The sequence below is a fragment of the Onychomys torridus genome, chromosome 18 (genome assembly GCF_903995425.1).
Source record: "Onychomys torridus chromosome 18, mOncTor1.1, whole genome shotgun sequence".
In the NCBI taxonomy this organism is placed as follows: domain Eukaryota; kingdom Metazoa; phylum Chordata; class Mammalia; order Rodentia; family Cricetidae; genus Onychomys; species Onychomys torridus.
In genome coordinates, this window is record NC_050460.1 from 25,082,197 (window position 1) to 25,103,135 (window position 20,939).

The 20,939-nt window shown below is 35.9% G+C and overlaps 1 pseudogene; it reads right to left on the reverse strand.

Moving 5' to 3' along the window:
* LOC118569870 overlaps nucleotides 1-6,551 on the reverse strand; it is a 184,937-nt pseudogene extending 178,386 nt beyond the window's left edge.
* Between the last annotated feature and the right edge of the window lie 14,388 nt (nucleotides 6,552-20,939).

Here is a 20,939-nt window from a genome sequence, read left to right on the forward strand (position 1 = left end):
CAATTTCCAGTTGCAACATAAATGTAAAAATTCTCAATAAAATAGATGCAAGCCTTAAAAATCTTTTTGGAATACTCTAACCAAGTAAGTGAAAGATTTTTATAATAAAACTTTTAAAACATTGAAGAAGACACCAGAGGAAGAAAAAGAACTCCAATGCCTGTGTATCTCTAGCATTAATATTGTGGCAATCTACAGATTCAATTTACCTCTCTTCAAAATTCCAAAACAGTTTTTACAGAAATTGAAAAGCATCTCTATTTCATAAGGAAGCAGAAATATACATATAAAATAATCCTGAATAAGAGAAGACTGGGTGGAGTTATGATCCCCCATTTCAAGATATACTACAAAGCTATAATAATAAAAGCAGTGTGGTAATGGCATACTGACAAAACTATTGATCAATTAAATTGAATTGAAGACCCAAATAGAAGTCCACAAATCTATAGATACTACGGTTTGAGAAAGAAGCCAAAAATGCACACTGGGAAAAGAGAGCATTTTGGATAAATGGTATGGAGCAAACCGGATGACTGTGTATGAAGGAATGAAAATATATCCGTATTTATTACCACACACAGAACTAAGCTCCAAAGGGATAAAGGTCAACATGACTCAGATACTCTAAATCTAATAAAATGGAAAGTTGGAAATAGTCTTGAAATCATGTGCACAGAAAAATTAAAAAAAAAAACTTTCTGAACAGTCCATCAGTATTACAAACACTAATACCAACAATTAGCAAATGGAAACTCATGAAGCTGAAAAGGTTTTCTATTGAAAAGGACACCAACATTCAGACAAAGAAGCAGCCCACAGAATGGGAAGAGATTTTTTACCAATTATACTTTTGATAGAGACCTAGTATCTGAAATATATAAAGAACAAAAACCCTAAAAATCAAGAAAATAAAAAACCCATTTTAAAAAATGAGTAACAGAACTAAGCAGAGTTTTCAAATGATGGAACATATATGACTAAGAAATAATTAAAGACATGTTTGACATTTGTGTGTCATCAGAAAAATTCAAATTAATACTACTTTGAGATTCTATCTTACACCAATTAGAATTGCCAAGATCAATAAAATAAATGACAACCCATACTGGCAAGGATGTAGAGTAAGGGCAACACTTATTCATTGCTGGTATGAGTGCACACTTGTACAGTCATTATGAAAATTTAAGTGTGGTGATTCCTTGGGAATATATCTTCCTGAAGATCGAGTTATAATACTCTTGAGTATATACCCAAATGACTCTATATTTTAGCACAGAGATACTTGCTCATTCATATTTACTGCAGCTCTATTCATAATATATAGAAATTGGAAACAGCTTAGATGTCCATCAGTTGATGAATTGGTGATAGAAATATGGTATATTTGCGCAATGGAATGCTACTTGTATGTTAAGAAAAATAAAATTTAAAAATTCACAGGTGAATATATGAAGCTTAAAAAAAATCATGCTGAGTGAGATAACCCAAACAGTAAAAGACAAATTTTGTATGTTTTCTCCTATATAGAAATGTTAACTTTTAAGCCCTCCAAATATGCAATATGATCTGAATAACCATAGATGTTAGGTACCTAGTAAGGGACTAGTTGGGAATAAAGAATCTCTGAAGGAAAGAAAAGCAGTGTATATATGTGTGTGTGTGTGTGTGTGTGTGTGTGTGTGTGTGTGTGTGTGTGTGATTGTATGATATGGAGAGACAAAATTGAAACTATAATAAGAAAAACTAAAAGGAGGTCAATGGAAGAAAATAATAAAAGGGAGAATATTTGGGAGGGACAGCTGACACTAAGGGGCATTTAAAAATTATATGGAGATCTACTATTGCAGAAGCTTTCTAAAATACTTATATATATGAAAGGAATCTAAATGGAGAAAGAAAGCAATAGAGAAGAAAATTCTCTAACAGGACATCTAGTGCTCCCAAGTAAATCAAGTAGTACTCATGGCACTGGAAGGATCTCTGCCCTCTATCATGGTAGAAAAGTAATCACCAATATCTCCCAGACACAAACCCTGAAACCTATAACAGTGGCATGCCTATAACATATCCTGGTACACTCATGACACAAATGTTTTAGGACTTACCAACCACTCTCCTAATGCATTTAAAGACCAGTCATGAGATGTAACCCACACCTGACAATGCTAAAGTGGCCAAGAACCTTACACTAAATAAATCATGGGCCTAGAGGAAAATCTAATACTGCTGAAGGATCAAAACAATAAAATGACTCCTAAAAATATGCCATTTTGCCCATAAATCAATACCTCACTAAGCCCTCTCCAGAGAAGTTTTTTCTTGCAGTAGATGGGAACTAACACAGAGAACCCAAACTGGACAGTGTGCATAGAGCAAGAGACATTAGAACACCCATTCCTAAATGGGATGTCTTCATCAAAGACCTCTATCAACCTCAGCAATCTATGTGGGAAAGGATGCACAAAGATTCTAATGGCCAAAGATGATTGGTGTTCTTTTTTCTTTAAAGTGTCTTCCAGACAACAGGTCTGATGCAGATATGAACTAAGAAATACTATGGTAGCATGCATGAGCCTTGCAAACAAAAACTCAGCTTTTGCAGTGACGTGTCATTGAATATATTAACCAGACTTCAGCACAGGCCTGCCCCATGCTCAGAAGTAGTTGTCCAGTGTAAAATGAGCTCACAAGTATTTTAGTAGACTTTTTTTGTCTCATTCTTTTAGGAGGACTTTTTTATAATATTTGTTTTTGCTTATTTTTTATTTTTGTGTGTTTTGTAGGATTTTGTGTGTGTGTTTATTGTCATTGTTGATGTTCTATTTTTGTCTGATTTTTTCTCATGAGAGAGAAAATAACATAAACTGGGTGAGTTGAGAAGGATCTGGGAGAAATTGGTGTGAAATTATCAAAAATACAATGGATGGATTTTTCCAATAAAATGGAATTTGAATGCAATGGATGAAACTGGAAATAATTATTCTGAGTGGGGTTACTCAGATTCAGAAAGATGAACATTGTATGTTTTCTTTCATTTGTGGATTGATATGAGTGTCTCTAAATATTTAGATATATGTGTTTGATTTGGAGTAACTATAGAGGTCAGAAAAGTAGTAGGGGGTCATGGGACAAGTCTTTCAAGTGTGGGAAAAGATATTGCAGTTAGATGATGTGAGAAAATAATTTAATAGGGAGGTTGAAATGGGATGGGAAAGTAGGGTAGAGAAGGAAATATTGGGAATAATAATTAACACCAAATGCCTTTCAAAATAGGCATATGGAAATCTACTCCTCTAGAAGCTTTCTAAAATTCACACACACACACACACACACACACACACACACACACACACACACACACACACCACTGTGAAAATGCTGAGCATTAAATGAGACACCTAAACCATAACCCCTCCCCTCAGTGTTCATGGATCATTACAAAGAGGGGACATAAATATTTTAAGAGCCACATGGAGTGGATGATACTAGGAAACAGTGCTTCCTGAGCACAACAGGGAGGCCATCCATATAATATCATAGTGGTTATATCAAAATGTACAAGACCTATGCAAGTTCAACACAGACAAACATCCAGCCTGAAGAGAGAACTGGGGTACGTAGTTTGCAACTTATAACTTCTGGAAGAGTGTGGGTCCTTGAAGGTCGATCACACTCCAGTGGATAGCCACATAGCACATGGCATCACAAACTGAACTAAAGGTTTTTTGTTGGTTGGTTGCTTGGTTGGTTGGTTGCTTCGTTGGTTGGTTGCTTGGTTGGTTCGTTGGTTGGTTGGTTTGCAGAGAAAACAATGAGCGGGAAAGATGGCTCAAAGCTTAAGATCTCTGACTGCTGTTTCAGAAAAACCCACATTCAGTTCCCAACATTCAATATCTGTAACTCCAGCCCCAGGGAAGCTCGACACTGTTTTCTAGTCTCTACAGAAACCAGGCATGCCTGTGATACACAAGCATATATGCAAGCAAAACAACCATATTCATAAAATAGATAAATAAACACTTAAAAAGAGGACACTAATCTGTGTGGGAAAGGAAGCAGCATTTTAGGTGGGAATTGTGGGAATCTAGTAAATATGCTTAAAATACAGTATATGCAATTCTCAAATTTAAAAAAAGGAAAAAAACCTGCATATATATATATATATAATTATATATATATATATATATATATATATATATATATATATATAATTTTCTCATCATTTTTTTCATAAAAATAGAAAGCATTTATTTTAGATGGGAAAGGATTTTTATATAGAGAATTTTGAAAGTGATGATATATTATCATATAGCTATAATTATAGAAAAAACAAGTATTCAAAATGAATAAAAAATTCTTAGTTTTTTTTCTTTTTTTATTATGTATTTTAATTTTATACATCAGCCATGGGTTCCCCTGTCCTCCCGCTCCCGCACCCACCTCCACCTTCTCTCCAGTCCCTCCCCTCCATTCCCATGTCCTCCAGGACCAAGACAACCCTGGGGATTCATTTAAACCTGGTGGATTCAATACAGGCAGGTCCTGTCCCCTCCTTCCAGACTGAGCAAAGTAAAAATTCTTAGTTTAAAAAAAAGAAAAACAAAGAAAAATATTAAAAAGACAAACAATTTTATTGATGTTGATTGGGACAGGATTTGTGGAGAATATCATTGGCAAATTGGTGACAAATCTATAATTTGATTCAGCTATTCATGCATTAGAACAGATCATAAATCCTCACATCATTGCTTGTAACTTTACAGTATTAGGAAATAAATGTCCCCTAGTCATTTATATAAATAGTATAGGATTACATGCAGCTCAATAATGTTGATATTATATAGCTATGCATATGTATACATATGTATTAATTGATATTTAGTTATTGATACTGTAAAATCAAAATGACAGAAGATTCAATGTGATTAATAGATTAGATATCCAATAAGTTTATTTTCCTTATATTTTGTAATGAGCTCATATTGTTTCAATAATCAGGAAAGTAGCATGCATACATTATTTTAAAGTTAGCCTGGTAGTCTCATAACTAAAGGCAAAATAATTATTTTATACCTTAACTCATTTCATTTGCTTCGTGAAATATAAGAAATGCATTCATTACCAAAGTTTTAATGAATAATTATCACTGTTTTAATATCACAAAATGATATACACTCTTTTTCAAACATTAAAATTCAAGGAATGATTAGAACAGAAATACTTGTGCAGGTTATTTTTTTTTATCATTTAATGAATGACTTCCTGGAAGCTATATCCTTCCTAAGGTATTTTTAACAGTTTAATTGTAAGAAGCAATTAACCCAGAATGCTTGAAGCTTGCTTCTAAATACAGAGTCCCAGAATATCAAGTCAGTTCTAAAAATGTTTCATTTTTTCTCCCACTTTCTGAATATAAGAAACTTCATTAATCTTTAAAATAATTTTCAAAATATTATTTATCAAAATTTCAGCATTGCCTGTAGTTAGAGTTTGCACGCTCACCCATGGCACTGATGCCAAGGACTGTTGGAGGAAAGCACATGTGCAGTTGTGTAGATGGCTGTGCTCAGATTTCTTCCAAATGATGAGTGCTGATGCCCAAGTATCATAAAACCTACCGTGAAGTATTGGTGAAACTATTAAGGCCACTCCACATAGTTAAAAGGGAGGTTTATTTTGTGGGGTAACTTACAAATGAAGGGATAGGTTGTAGGGTCTGGCAAAGGTATGGCACAGTCCAGCGGTGTTCTCTGGAGAACTCTGCTCCGTCTACCTCCAGCATCCAGGGTTCCAGAACCAAGAGAGACCTCTCCTCTCCATCCTTGGTCTTCAGCTTCCTCCCTCAGCCCCGCCTTGTGGGTGTGACCATTACCAAAGCCTCAATGGGGGTTGGAACTTCCAGGCCAATGCTGGGATGGCTACCCACTACATCTCCCCCTTTTGTCTAAATAAGAAGGTTCTAACCTAATACAAGACTATATACAAAGAAATGATTATCAAATATTGTCCAGGAGTAATGGAGATAATGACCTAGATAAGTTGGAATTACAATAAATGCAAACAATATCAAGCAAAAAACATATAGTAAAATCCAGGGAAGTCTAGAGCATGTGTAGGTGGCATGTTACAAAGATCATTCCAAAAGGTGTCCTATCCTAAAGAACCTGATATATTCTATCTAAGATATTATATATGTATATATACTAAGTTGTAACTATAACTAGTAGTCTTCAACCTTTTTTAAAAAAAACAAATTTTTATTGTATAGAAATATATATATATAACCCCAAAGATGCTATTCTCTCATTTCTCCCATCTTTCTCTTTTTCTTCAACACCTCTGATATAAAGGACATTATTACACCTTATTAGAACTTCACCCAGATGTCCAGACAATGCACCATCTATATATTCTTCTGTATTTGCAAGCTGCATGTTCATGTAGCCATCCACAAAGACCAGGTAGCCCTTGTACTCCATCTCCCACCATCACTGGCTTCCCAGTCAGTCCATTGAGAAAAGGCTTGGGATTGAGGGGTAAACTCATCGCGAACACCCACAAGCACTGTACCCCATTAGCCGCTGACTTAGCCGCTGACTCTGCCGCTGCTACCGAAACCTCGTGACCCAAGCAGCCACCGCCGACCGAACTGCTCACTCACTGCAGAGAGGAAAAAAAAAAGGAAAAGAAGAAATGGAATGGATAGGTATAAGATATTATGGTAGAATAGCGTATACATTAGTAAACAAATTTAGTAAAATAGCAGCCTTAGATAATTTGCACTGTTGTGAATTCTTATATGTTGATACAAATATAAACTTTTTATATTCCTATTTAAGATAATTTGTATATTGATAGAAATTCAGAACTATGTTTGTTATATAGTACACATATTTTTACTCTTATTTGAAATATTTGTATATTGATACAAATGTAAATTTATATTTGTCATACTATATGTATGTTCTACTTCTGTTTAAGATATTCTGTATACTGATATATATTTAGGATTATTATCACATTGCACATTGCACTATACATTCCTACCTCTGCTAAAGATATTTTGTGTATTGTCAAAATTTAAAGTCATTGTCCTTTTACTGTACATTTGCTTACAGACTGTTTGCCTTATTTATATGAAGCCTTAGTCCTTAGGTTGTTTAGGTAGATAAGACTTATAGATTTATTGTCACCTATGCTTGTCATCTCTATAATTATGTTAGTTAGGTTATCCAGATTTATAAATACATAGGTCAGATGGGCAGGTAATCTTCAAACACTTCATGGACCTAGAAAATATGGCATTTAAATAACTTAGAATTCTGTTGATGTGAGACACAATTGCTCCTGGCAGCACCAATTTGATCCTGAGAGAATGTTGGGCTTCTAAGACATTTCCATTTGGAAGTTTGTCTTCTTTGCACAAAATGGCCTACTGGGCAAAGAACTGCCCTTGCCTCAACTGCTGACAGTACAAATGCTGTCCTTTCTGGACAAGCGGGACACAAAGAAAGTGACCACTATACTTTGCCAAGACAGGGTAAGATGGTCTTTCAGAATTCCGGCTTCTGAAAATGGTCTGTCAGATACTCTAGGCCTGTAGCCAATTTGAATGCCCTAACGATGCTGAGAAACATTAGGTGCCAGCTGCCTCTGTCTACTCTTACAAGACTCCCAAAAATTGCTTGCGTCCTTCTCCCATTTCTCAGGTATTATTATATTCCTTCTCAGATCTTTGATGAGGTTAAAGACTAGCAGTTATAGTTACAACTTAGTATATATACATATATAATATCTTAGATAGAATATATTAAGTATTAGACTCAGGTTCTTTAGGATAGGACACCTTTTGGAATGATCTTTGTAACATGCCACCTACACATGCTCTAGACTTCCCTGGATTTAACTATGTGTGTTTTGCTTGATATTGTTTGCATTTATTGTAATTCCAACTTATCTAGGTCATTATCTCCATTACTCCTGGACAATATTTGATAATCATTTCTTTGTATATAGTCTTGTATTAGGTTAGAACCTTCTTATTTAGACAAAAGGGGGAGATGTAGTGGGTAGCCATCCCAGCATTGGCCTGGAAGTTCCAACCCCCATTGAGGCTTTGGTAATGGTCACACCCACAAGGCAGGGCTGAGGGAGGAAGCTGAAGACCCAGGATGGAGAGGAGAGGTCTCTCTTGGTTCTGGAACCCTGGATGCTGGAGGTAGACGGAGCAGAGTTCTCCCTAGAACACTGCCGGACTGCGCCATACCTTTGCCAGACACTACATCCTATCCCTTCATTTGTAAGTTACCCCACAAAATAAACCTCCCTTTTAACTATGTGGAGTGGCCTTAATAATTTCACCAATAATTGTCTACATAGTTTGATTTGTTCTTAGCTTTGAAATACTACCATGGTATAATATCATGTTTAAGAGGAAAGTGTGCTGGTACCATACTTATGAATTAGCTGTTTCACTGTAAATATCCTAATGTCACTATAAAAGAGACTAAAGATGTGTGTGTGTGTGTGTGTGTGTGTGTGTGTATGTGTGTGTGTATCTGTGTTAGACCACACTCACATATAAAAAACATTGTGCTTAACCACAAATATTCCAGAGTCATTAATGTAATACTAAAATTGACCATTTCTGGCTATGAATCCTGTTTCAATATTTAACTAAATTAAAAACCAACAGAATATTCTCTGAGAAATCTTGACTTAAGAAAAAGTTATAATGCAAAAATGAACAGCTTCTTTCTGTTTTAAAACTTAGCTATGTAATTTCTAATATTTTGTGAAAGAGAGAGAGGGTTGACATGGGAAAGTTTAAAACAGTTTGAACAACTGATAATGGAAAATATAATATATTAAACACATCTAAATATTTTGAATTTAGAAAGTATTTTAGATCATAATAGCACACATTAGATTAAAAACCTTGGAATAATAAGAATAAATGGGGCCCAGAAAAAGTAAGGAAAGTACAGTATAAAGATAAGAGCAAACTTTAATGAGACAAAAATCATAGAATACTTATTATCAAAAGGATTACTCGCCAAAAGTTCTTTTGAAAAGCCACATGAAAATATACTACTACAGAAGCTTCCTAAAATGCATATATACAATGAAAGTAATTTAAATGGACTTACCATATAATGTGAGGTTATCCCAACTAGACATCATATGCTACCAAATAAAACTTCCAATAGCAAGAATGGGTTACATCTTGTTGTTTCATAGGCCAATGTGTTTCCATTTATTCCTATATTGACAATGTTATTTGTTGTCCACAATAAGTTGATGGTAAGATCCTACTGAAGACACCACATACTTATGTACGGAACATGGAAAAATCCAACTCATAATGAAGTAAAGGCTCCACCCTACTGGCTAGTGTTCACAGTGTTAGGAGGTAGTATAAACACTACTAGAGGAGAAAACTTATAATCAGTATTATCCAGCAACAGACCTTGTAAACTACAACAGTAACTTACTTTCTTTTTTCTTTTTCTTTTTCTTTTTCTTTTTTTTTTTTTTTTTTTGAGATAGGGTTTCTCTGTGTAGTTTCACGCCTTTCCTGGAACTCTCTCTGTAGACCAGGCTGGCCTTGAACTCATGGAGATCCACCTGCCTCTGCCTCCAGAGTGCTGGGATTAAAGGCGTGTACCACCACCACCCAGCCAAGTAACCTACTTTCAATACACACCTTCTGGTGTAAATAGTGGCACAAATACTTTGGGAGTAAACAGTCACTTTTTGATTGGATTTAAGGTTCATTTCATGAGATAGAACTTGACACTATTAGTGAGGCCTGAGACTAGACAGACTATGAGTCCTAAAGGAAAACTCAGTACTATTATTTTGTTAAATGAACATAGCAATAAAAATAGTTATAATGACATCTTGCCACACCTACATATCAGTACAATGCTGGACCCTCATAAGAGAAACTTCTTGCAGTATATGGTAATTAAACAGAAACCCACAATTAGGCAATGCAAATAATAAGAGACTTTGAAATGCTCAACTCTAAATGGGATGTCTGTATTACACTCCTCTCCCTCAAAGCTCAGAGTTCTACATGGGAAAGGGGTAGGAAACACTGTAAGAGCCAGAGGTGGTAGACTTTAAAGATACTGTTTTCCAGATACAACAGAGAAGAGAAACATACAAACTCACCATGACATCCAACACAAGACTGGCAAAAGCTCAAGCCAGACACAATTCCAGTACATCTAAGCAGTGATGTATTGGATCAAGACAGAAAAAATGGATAAAAGACTATATTAGACATAATATAAGAGATTACATATGTGTCATAACTTATGACTGAAGTAATGTTGCAGAATGGTGAAGAACTTAAAATTTCTCATGATACTGAGCTGAATAAAAAGTTGAAACAGTGCAAAGACACACCCACCATTTTTTTCAATAAAAATATATAGGCTACAGTAAAATCCAATAATTAAAATTAATGAAATGTTTATCAAAAGCAAAATTCCAGATAAAGATAGAGGTTTGTGGGGTGTGTTTATGTATTTGTGGTCAGATGGGATTTTTTGTCTTTTGACCAAGATGTTTGTTTTTGTTCATATTTACAATATAGTTTTTTCATGGAAATGTGCCATTTACTATCATTGTAGTATGTTATAATTCAATAAGAAGTGTATGCACATTTAGGAAAGACAAAATGTCATATATTTCTGGTATAAGGTGACAGTAATAGCTTGGTGCTATGTATGACTTTCACAGTGTGCATTTAGAGAATGATGATCAAGGTTGCATGCTTAGCAAAGAGACAAGCTGATTAGATGAGGGAACAACCATTTTTTCTAATGATACATACTATATGTTTTTGGATGAGGGCATTAGCATCTGTATATGACTACTCTCCTCTGAAGTCAAAACAGCCCTAGGCTTCTATGAGGAGCCATGCATCTGTGTTTAATTACTCTTTACAGAGAGATGGCAAATAACCTTAGCCACACAGTGATACTAAGCCCATCCCCATATTCAGTCATTGGTAAGATACGTGGCTGCAGTAAGAGTGCCATGTATATGTGAGGAATATGTTACTGATAATTATTTTCTCAGTATCCTAAGAATGGTAGCTCATTATTCTGAATCTCCCAAAGATGTTATTTTTATTGATTTTTAAACTGTCACCTTGTAATTCAAAATATAAATTATAATTCTGCAAGTAAGTCTTCTGCAATATTTCTGCTTCCTACCTAAAAACATAAGAGACATTGTCTGACTACATTTAAACCTGATTTCTCTACATGTATTTACTCGTAAGAACATTTAATACTATAAAACACAATTGAAAAAGAATTTTACATGCTAAACTTCATTTCAGCCCCCATTGGGGAAAAAAAGATGTTTCTTATGAAGATTTAGTCCTTTCATTAGCTGACTGCTACAATTTGTTGTTTTGTCAAAATTTAATGTCACATTTATGTGCTTAAAGCACCAGAGTTTCCAATTTAAAATAGATTCATCTATTTCTGGCTTAGTTGGTTTTATGGTGAGATAATCCATTTACTTAAATCTTTTGGTAATAGCTTAATGAATTGGTCAGACAAATGTTTATAGAAAACATAATAAAACAATAAATCTCTTTCCTAAATAGTTTCAAGTAAAACTAGATGCATACAAAGCCTGCTGGCTACTCCAGGGAGGATTGTGATAGCAAGCATATCTGTCAATCACATAACTATAAAATCACTTACAAAACCAGGGTCTATGCTGGCAGATTGCTACTTCTTCAAGGAATACAACTAGTGTGTTCATATTGGTCAATTGCCAGATCTTCACAAAATGCAAGTGGTGTTACCATTAATGTATTATGTAACTTTGTTTAAAAGATGAAAGAAAATATTTAGAAAACTTTCTTGATTACCATGCCATCTATTTTGAACAATTCTATCAATAATATCCTTCTAGTTATCAAACAAATACAATAGAAGCTTCCTACTCATGGTAAATGCAATCGCTGCCAGTTTTGAACTGGCTCCCCATTTCATGTAGTATACATACCACATTTCTTGATAATATTAATCACATAGATTTTACCAAACCCACACATGAGTAAATTTCAGTAGACATGAACATGTCGCTTAATGATTCAACAAACATGAGGTTTGATACATGGACCTTGAAGACTATCCTAGTCTGTTCCATATAGGCTGACTGAAATATGAGGACTCTACATGCATTTTGTATTTCTCCCAACCCACTCTCCAAGCTCCCATTTAGATAATTAGTATCTTTTCTTCGTTATTTAGCTGCATTTAGGGTAATAGATCACATATTGTTTTAAATATTATGGATTCTCTTAAATCATCGTATAATACTGTAAGAAATTGCCATAAATTTTAAATGTGTTAGTTGAAAGAGCCAGTAGATTTTTAAAATTCATTCAGACACTGAAAGACAAACATGATAAAGCACTTTAGCAAATATTAGCTGCAAAGTAAAAGATAATCACACTATTGTCCACAGAACCAGAGAGGCTAAGTAACAAGGAGGACTTAAGCAGGGGATGCATGGATCTTCCTGAGAAAGGAAATTGGAATAGATTTTGCTGGTAGCCTTGGGGTAGGTGGGGTTGGAAGCAGCAGGGATCAACTGCAGGGAGTGAGGATACTGGAAGAAAGGACTCAAATTATGGGGCATTTACAGGGACCGATGTAAGCCTAGTGCAATGGAAACTCCACAGAATCTATGAGAGTAACCCCAGCAAAGACTTCTAGTAATGGGGGACATGGAACCTGAACTAGTCATCTTCTGTAACTAGGAAAGCTCTCAAGAGGAGGGATTCTGACACCAACCCAGGGACTACAGTAGATCTTTCTTGTCAGACTTTCTGTGGACTGCCAACCCACAAAAAATGACAGGGAGACATATTATTAATTATGAAATCTTGGCCTTTAGTTTAAGCAGAGTCCCAGTGCCAAACATTAGACATAGCTCTGGGAGTCCTGAAGAAAGGGAGGAAGGAATCAAGAAACCAGGGGGCTCAGGGACACTGTGAGAACATGCTCTATAGAATCAATGGGAGCTTGTAGAGATTAGGGAGCCTGTAGGGGTCTGATCTAGGTCCCCTGCATATATGTTAAGGCTGAATAGGACTTGGTGTTCTTGTGGGGGTCTTAACAGTAGGAACAGGGCCTATCTTTGACTCTTTTGCCTACTTATGAGACACTTTTCCTCCTACTGGGTTGTCTTGTTGGCCATGATGGACCAGTATGTGCCTGGTCTTATTGTAACTCATTATGCCACGCTTGGTTAATGTTCCTGGGAGGACTGTTCCTTTCTGAAGAGATGCAGGGGGTTGGATATGGAGAAGAGGGGAGGTAGAGGAGAGATTGAAGAGAATGGAGTAAAGGGAAACTGCCATTGAGATATAACATTTGAGAGAAAACTAATAATAAATCCATGCATCTTCCTTTAATGTAGTCACTGTTGTATTTATATGCTGAATATAATATTTTTGAATTAGTAAGAATATAAAATGCTCAAATTTCAAAGTCCTTAAGGTTACAAAATTATATAAATTTCTCTATTATAACACTTAAGGCTTCTAGTATGTATAAGATATACATTTTAAAAATACGTTTACATAAAAATAACTTAGATTTGATGACATGAGTATTTAATTAAATATTGCCATTTTATATTGATAAATATACAGAAATTTGTTTATATTCAGATTTACTGCCTTTGTGGTGTACTTATTGAACATTAAACTGGCTTTCATGAGTTTCCTGTTGTGTTAATATACAGTATTGACTTTTCTTAGATAAACTGATCTTTAAGCTCTGAGAGTATCTGTTTGGCTTACACCAGGGCAAGAACAGTTTGTTTAACATAAATACAATTTCCACGAATGCCTATTAAATTGGGTGAAACTGTCCATTAAAGAATTAAAACACTCTAACACTTCTATAAATGAGTGAAAAAAAGCCTTTATAATGAGGAAAAAACCTTTTCCTCATTTATATTCAGTCAATATCGCATTTTAAACTACACATATATTCTCCTAAGTAAAGAAGTTTCTGTGTAAACTGTGGTCTGTTAGCGCACATAGTAAGTATAAACACAAGTTCTCAGAATTCAAGGTTAGTAGTCTATAAGGAAGAAGCACATATATTGTTAATACAGTTATTTGTTGTATTGTTAAGTATGAGCAATAGGTAACGGCACTATAGGAAAGTATCTGATGTCTCAGGGACAGAAATGGACTTTCTACAAAGTGGAAATATGAGGAGATGCCAAGTGTCCACTTGGTAAATACTACACAAACTGTTCCTTCAGCTAGAGGTAACATTCTGGGGGAAAGGAGTCTGGGATTAATTTATTGTTTTGGAGATACAGCAGTTTATATGAAATATGAGGGCAAAGCATTTAACTTTGAATAGGAGAGAAGGAGCTAGTCCACAATACATTCTGTATAAAATGCAAAATAGAACATATTTGCTAGTTTTTGTCTAGGGAGCCACTTAAGTTTGAACAGAACATGGCACTGTACTCTTTCCACTCTGATAGCACCTGCAGTGTGTAACCCCAGGGGTTCAGACCACAGCATGAGAAATGCTCAGTTTAGATTACAGGAATTCTAAAGCCAGAAAAGGTATTGCAGATAGAAAGGTGGACAAATAACTCTAAGTATTAGTTAACTTACCAATAACTCACCAGTAATTTTACGTAAGTGGATGAAAAATGTACTTACAATAACCAATTTGTTTTATGTACTAGAGGAAATAGAGTTCCATTCTTAATGTAGGAACACGAAATTATTTGAAAGATGATTGTTTTATACTTGGCCTGGTTGTTTATGTTTGGTTAGTTGATTGTTTTTTGTATTTTGTTTTGATTGGTGTTTTTTGTTTTGTTTTGTTTTTTTAGCAGATACGATTTTCTAACATTAGCTTGCTGTCACCACTAATGCATTTGTCTGTAGGATCAGTTCCTTTTGGCTAATGTCACCCGTATCAGTGGAGCATTATGGTACAGAATAATTATTTGAATATTTGGACGTGGTACTCAGTAGAGGCCCCCATCATCAGCCTATGGCTGTGTATCTTGTTATACAAATGGTAAAAGATACATTAATTTATTGGATGTACTATATAGATTAAGAGAATGGGGGATAAAGATCAGAGTTCCTTGTTCAAGAAGTGAAATTAGAAAGAGCAGCTCCTAAGATTAACAAATAGCTTGGAAGTAGGCAAGGAATCACAATGCTCTCCAAGAGAAACAAAGGTGCAGAAAGATATTAAATGCAAAAATTTAATCACACATTTCAGGAAAAGAATGAGGATGAGCATCTCAAATTGTAGTAAAAGAACAAATAAGGGGCTGGAGAGATGGCTCAGAGGTTAAGAGCACTGGCTGTTCTTCCAGAGGTCCTGAGTTCAATTCCCAGCAACCACATGGTGGCTCACAACCATTTAGAATGAGATTTGGTGCCCTCTTCTGGCGTGCAGATATACATACAGGCAGAACATTGTATACATAATAAATAAATAAATCTTTTTGAAGAAGAAGAAGAAGAAGAAGAAGAAGAAGAAGAAGAAGAAGAAATAATAAGGTGAAAGAATCCAAAGAACAAGGTTACATTATTTTTCTTCTAAAAGTTTGCTAATCATAAGAGCAAACTTGTTGAGTAGGACATAGTATGTAAGAGTTTTAATATAGATGGCAATAACCACATATTCCTAAATACTTTCCCCCCAGAAACCCTGCCTGAAAGGATTAACACTTACGAACAGAATGTCTTATTGCTTGGCATGCATGCTGTGATGGAAGGTGATGGATGTTTGATGGTCATGATTAGAGGAACATTTATGTGTCAACTTACACGTTAAGTTGAAAAGAAAACATGAGGCTACTGTGGTTTCCCTTCCTGTTGAACACACTTTTTGAAAGATTTTCTGTCAACTACTTATTGATTTTTTTTTATTCTTTGCGTATACCATTGCCATGTTACAGTAGCTGTGTGCAAGATTGCATGTGTGATATATACTTATGTTGCTGTTCACTGAATGATAAATGAAAACTTCAAGCTGCAGAAGATAACAGAGGGAGCAGAGGGAATTACTTATGAGCTCTTATCTATGCCGTGTAACATTCTGAATGTGTAAGAATCATGCAGGCTCTATCTAATTATTGTCTTCTGATGAAGGGCTGCTGTTTAAGCACAGTGGGTTGCCAGTTCTCAGAAAATTAAAAACAACAGGTTTTCAGGGAAAAATAAACTAAGGAAAGGAACTAGAGTTAATGCCTTGAACCAGTAAGTGCTAAGCTACACTCATCCCCTACCCTGTAAATTTCCAATATCTTTCAGTATTGGCCAGAGCCGCACTGATATAAGAGGGACTCATCAATGCGTGTTTGCTGAAAGTCTCTGCTTTGGTAGAATGACAGACTGTAGATGTATCCTGCTTGTTAAATAAGAAACACAGAACCGATTGCAGAGTTAAAAACCACGAGGTCAGAGCAAAAGCAGAAAACCTTACCCTTCACTGCTTCTGTGGTTCGCTCTGTGTAAATAAAGTTCTGATTGGCCAGTGGCCAGGCAGGAAGTATAGGCGGGACAAGAGAGAAGAGAATTCTGGGAAGTAGAAGACTGGGGATAGACACTGCCAGCCGCCGCCATGAAAAGCAACATGTAAAGACACCGGTAAGCCACAAGCCATGTGGCAAAGTATAGACTAACAGAAATGGGTTAATTTAAGAGAGAAGAAGTAGATAACAAGCAGCCTGCCACAGCCATACAGTTTCTAAACAATGTAAGTTTCTGTGTGCTTTCTTGGTTGGGTCTGAGCGACTGTGGGACTGGCGGGTAAGAGAGATTTGTCCTGACTGGGCCAGGCAGAAAAACTCCAACTACAACAGACTTTTCTCATCAAACAGTCCTTAATTTCCTACCCTTCTCAGAACATGGACTCCTGTTTTGGGGGCCATGTTACTTAAAACAACAGAACATAATCTACAACCAATATAAAACAGGCTACATGCTATTAACTAGATTTTGCTAAATCCAAGAAAAAACAAAATAGTTATGAGATGATTTCTTTACAGAGAAACTTAAAATAAAACACGTTATGAAAAACAATATTCATATTGACCACTAAAAGTAAAAAAAAAAATGTTTTCATGGCCTGTTATATTAAACTGAAAATTTTGAAGAATTCATAACTGATTCCAAGATTCTAAACATTTATCAAACTTAACTTAATTCCTTTCCAGCACAGTAAAGGAATTCTGTACTCCTTGAAATTTCTAGTACATCTCTTTAGAGTTAGTATCATTTTAGTCAAGCAAAGAACTTTCATTTATGGTCAAAATATTGCTTTTTTTAATAAGTATTGATAATTTTTTCATAAATTGGTTTATTTTACACAATATGTATAAATAATTAGCAAAATATTATTACTACAAAATCACTATTCTTAAATGTAAATAAAAAACTGAAATATTATTCAAAAATGAATTTTTAAAGTGACTTCAGGATCTGTTTCACTTCCACAGACCTTGTAGCTCTGTTTCTTGTCACAACCATCTTCAGTTTAGAGTAGGAATACATACCTCATGACATTTCAGGAAATGTGTTTATGACTCTATTAGAAGGTATTTTCCCCAAACTTTGATTTTTTTAAAGATTTCTGCTTTATGAACAAAACATAACCTATGAAGGGCTCTACTTACTTTAAAGAAGACTTCCTTGATGGCACTGTGTGGAGGTCAATTGATCATGAGTAGCCCAACCACAGGGGACACATCATTTTCATGACTTCTGTATCTGTAGCTCAGGGATCATTGCAAGAGTAGAAAGAAAGATTGTTAGAGCCAGAATAGGAAGCCTGCTGTGAAACAGTATCTCCTAGAAATGGCTACACCTAAAAAAAGAGACTAGAAATGACAATATCAATGGACATGCTGACATGGAAGGGGGAAATTTGGGGGTTCCCACTACCCTACAAAGGACTAAAAATAACTGATAACTGATAGAGAAGAAGAATTAGCCTTCCCCTTGGACAATGACTCTGGTCAACTGTCCAATGCAGAGTGGCCAGCCCTAAAATCATATACACACAAATAACAAAATGATCTTAGTAGGTTTTATCTATTTGTACATACATATACACAGATATAGGTATGTTACAATAATAATCAAAGAAAGTGGACTGTCAACTTGATAGTTGTGGTGGGACATGAGAGGGGTTAGAAGTGGGTACCTGGGAGGGGCAGGAGGGAGAAAAGCAGGGGAGGAGTGATTAAATTACAGTTCAACTAAAAAGATTGTAAAATATAACCTGCAATAAAATGAAAAGTGCCACCAAGCAATAAAAGCCAGATATAAGGTATTGAAGGCTGCTTACAAATTTGATAAAGAGTTCACCTCATAATTTTGTCATCCAACTGGTCAAAAGAGACTCATTACAGGATAATAAATCACTTGCAGAGGACATAAACCCCTATCTCTTGTTAGCATAACAGAAAGTCAGGTGAGAGTCCTGTAGCAGCAAACATTCACCCTTTCTGCTGATTTGCCATCTGGGTCCAGGGTGATAGACTCTGTCACTACAGTCAGCAGATGCAGATCAACCACCTGAGACAGTTCTTATTCTTTGAACATTTATGAGTCATTTTCAATCTACTTCCACATGAAGACCTATTTCTTTTTGTCAGCTTATAAACCTACTGGGGACTGGATTCACATCATTGTAAAGCAAAACTTATTTCATCCAGAACAAATTCTCTTCCAAATAGTCCATTCTTTTTTTTTCAACTGCTCTTTCATATGTTACTCTGACCCAAATGTACATCTATCTGATGCTGTCCTTACTAAATTCAGAATGCTGGGTGTCTAAAAAGCCTATATTGTATTTGCCCAACCTGTAGGTTTCCAATGACCTTTAAAGCAAACACTCTTTAATCCCTCCATTTCTGTAATTTCTACATTGAGAGAGTGACTGTGCTTTCATTTGAAGTTCTTATGTTCAGGAACACTTCAGCTTACATTTATCATTGACTCATTATCTCACCCTATTTTTTATTAACTAAATTTGCTTTTTGACAGTTTCATATACATGTGTAATATAATCTGATTGCTCTCATCTCCTTTTATCTCTCTCTATTCCTGGTCAGGCCCCTCTCCCATGTTTTTGTCTTTTGTTTTGTCTTGTGACATATTAGTTTAAGCAGATCCATCGGTGTCACTCTAAATATGTAACCTTACTAGACAAAACACAAAGAGATTCTTGGCATCTCTCATCCATAAGCCCTGACTAAAGAAAGGTTGATCAAGACTCTTACACTTTTTTTCTGGCTTAAATAAATGAAAAGGTTGAAGAAAAATCAAATCATCATTTGGGCACCTAAAGTTAGAGTTTTGTGAAGCTTTCAGAGGAAACAACACTCTTATTGTCACAACTAAGGTGGTGTCAGCATGTAGTATTGAAGCATGCTACACCAGCTCAGAGAACATCCTCAGGAAACAGTGAATAGAATGGCGTGTCTATGAACAAAAGGATAGCTGACATTTAAAGTGTAGGTGGATCAATACTATACCATTAGGCACAGGGGCAAGGCCACTGCCAGGAAAAGGCAGCAGCAGAGTGACTAGATGGAGAGTTTTCGATGATGATAGAAGTCTCTGAACAATAGCCACTGAAATCTCTGACAATGACATTGTCGATAAATTACCAAACAAATGACCCTCCCCTGTCCATTTAAGCCAAGCATGCTGAGTAAGGAGGTTTCATCAGTATTCTGTTTAGAACTAATGCTTTACTCAGACAAGGTGCATTCCAGAGTAAATTTCCCATTTTAGTTACATCTACTGTAAGCATGGAGAGAAATTTTAATGTAAGAAACAGAATTACAGCCTAAATGCATGAGGTGTCACTTTAAAAAGAAGAGGATGTACATATACTCATCAGTGAATTTCCCCTGTTTAAGTGAAATTCATATTCACAATATGTGCCAGAATGTTCACAGCAAACCTATGAGGAAAATACCCACAGAGCTCATTGAACATAGAGAGGTCAAGCTGACGCCTGCATGGAGCCTTCACCCTTACATTCTGTCTCCTTGGCATGAGAAAGTACTGTGCAAGGTATGGGAAGAGAAACCTAGACACCAACCCATCCACAAAACCCTCAACCTATAATCTGTCCTACCTACAAGATGTGCTGGGGCAATGGTGGTGTAGAACTTATAAGAGTAATCAAACAATTTTTCTTTTAACTTGAGGCCCATACCCTGAGAGGAAATGTATGCCCTACATTGCCTGAATCGCCAGGAACCAGAAATTGGATGACACAGAGACCTAGGGTAGAACCAAACACTACTGTCAAAAAAAATCAGTGAAATTATCCCTAACGATATTCTGCTATACTCTGTCTTGCCTTGTCTAGTCATCATCAGAGAGGCTTCCTTCAGCAGCAGATAGAAGGTACAGAGACCAACAGCCAGACATTATGCAGAGACAGAGTATAAATTTAAGATCTCCATAGGGTCCTCCCCTCAGAGATGGGGAAACCATGCTGAAGCAGTGGAGGGAAAACTGTAGGAGTCTGAGATGGTGGAAGACAACAACAAAACATGTCCCAATGAATCAACTAAGCAGGGCTCACATGAGTTCACGAAGACTGAAGCTGCAATCTGGGGCCTTCACTTCTTTGCATCAGGTCCCTGTGCAATGGCTGTTAGCTTGATGTTTTTGTAAGACTCCTGTCTTAGTTAGGGTTTCTGTTGCTGTGAAGCATGACCACAGGCAACCCTTGCAAAGGGAAACATTTAATTGGGGTAGCTTACAGTTCAGAGGTTTACTATGTTATCATCTTGCAGGACATGGCAGGCATGGTGCTGTAGAAGGTGCTGAGAGCCCTGTATCTTGATCTGCAGGCATCAGGAAGTGAATT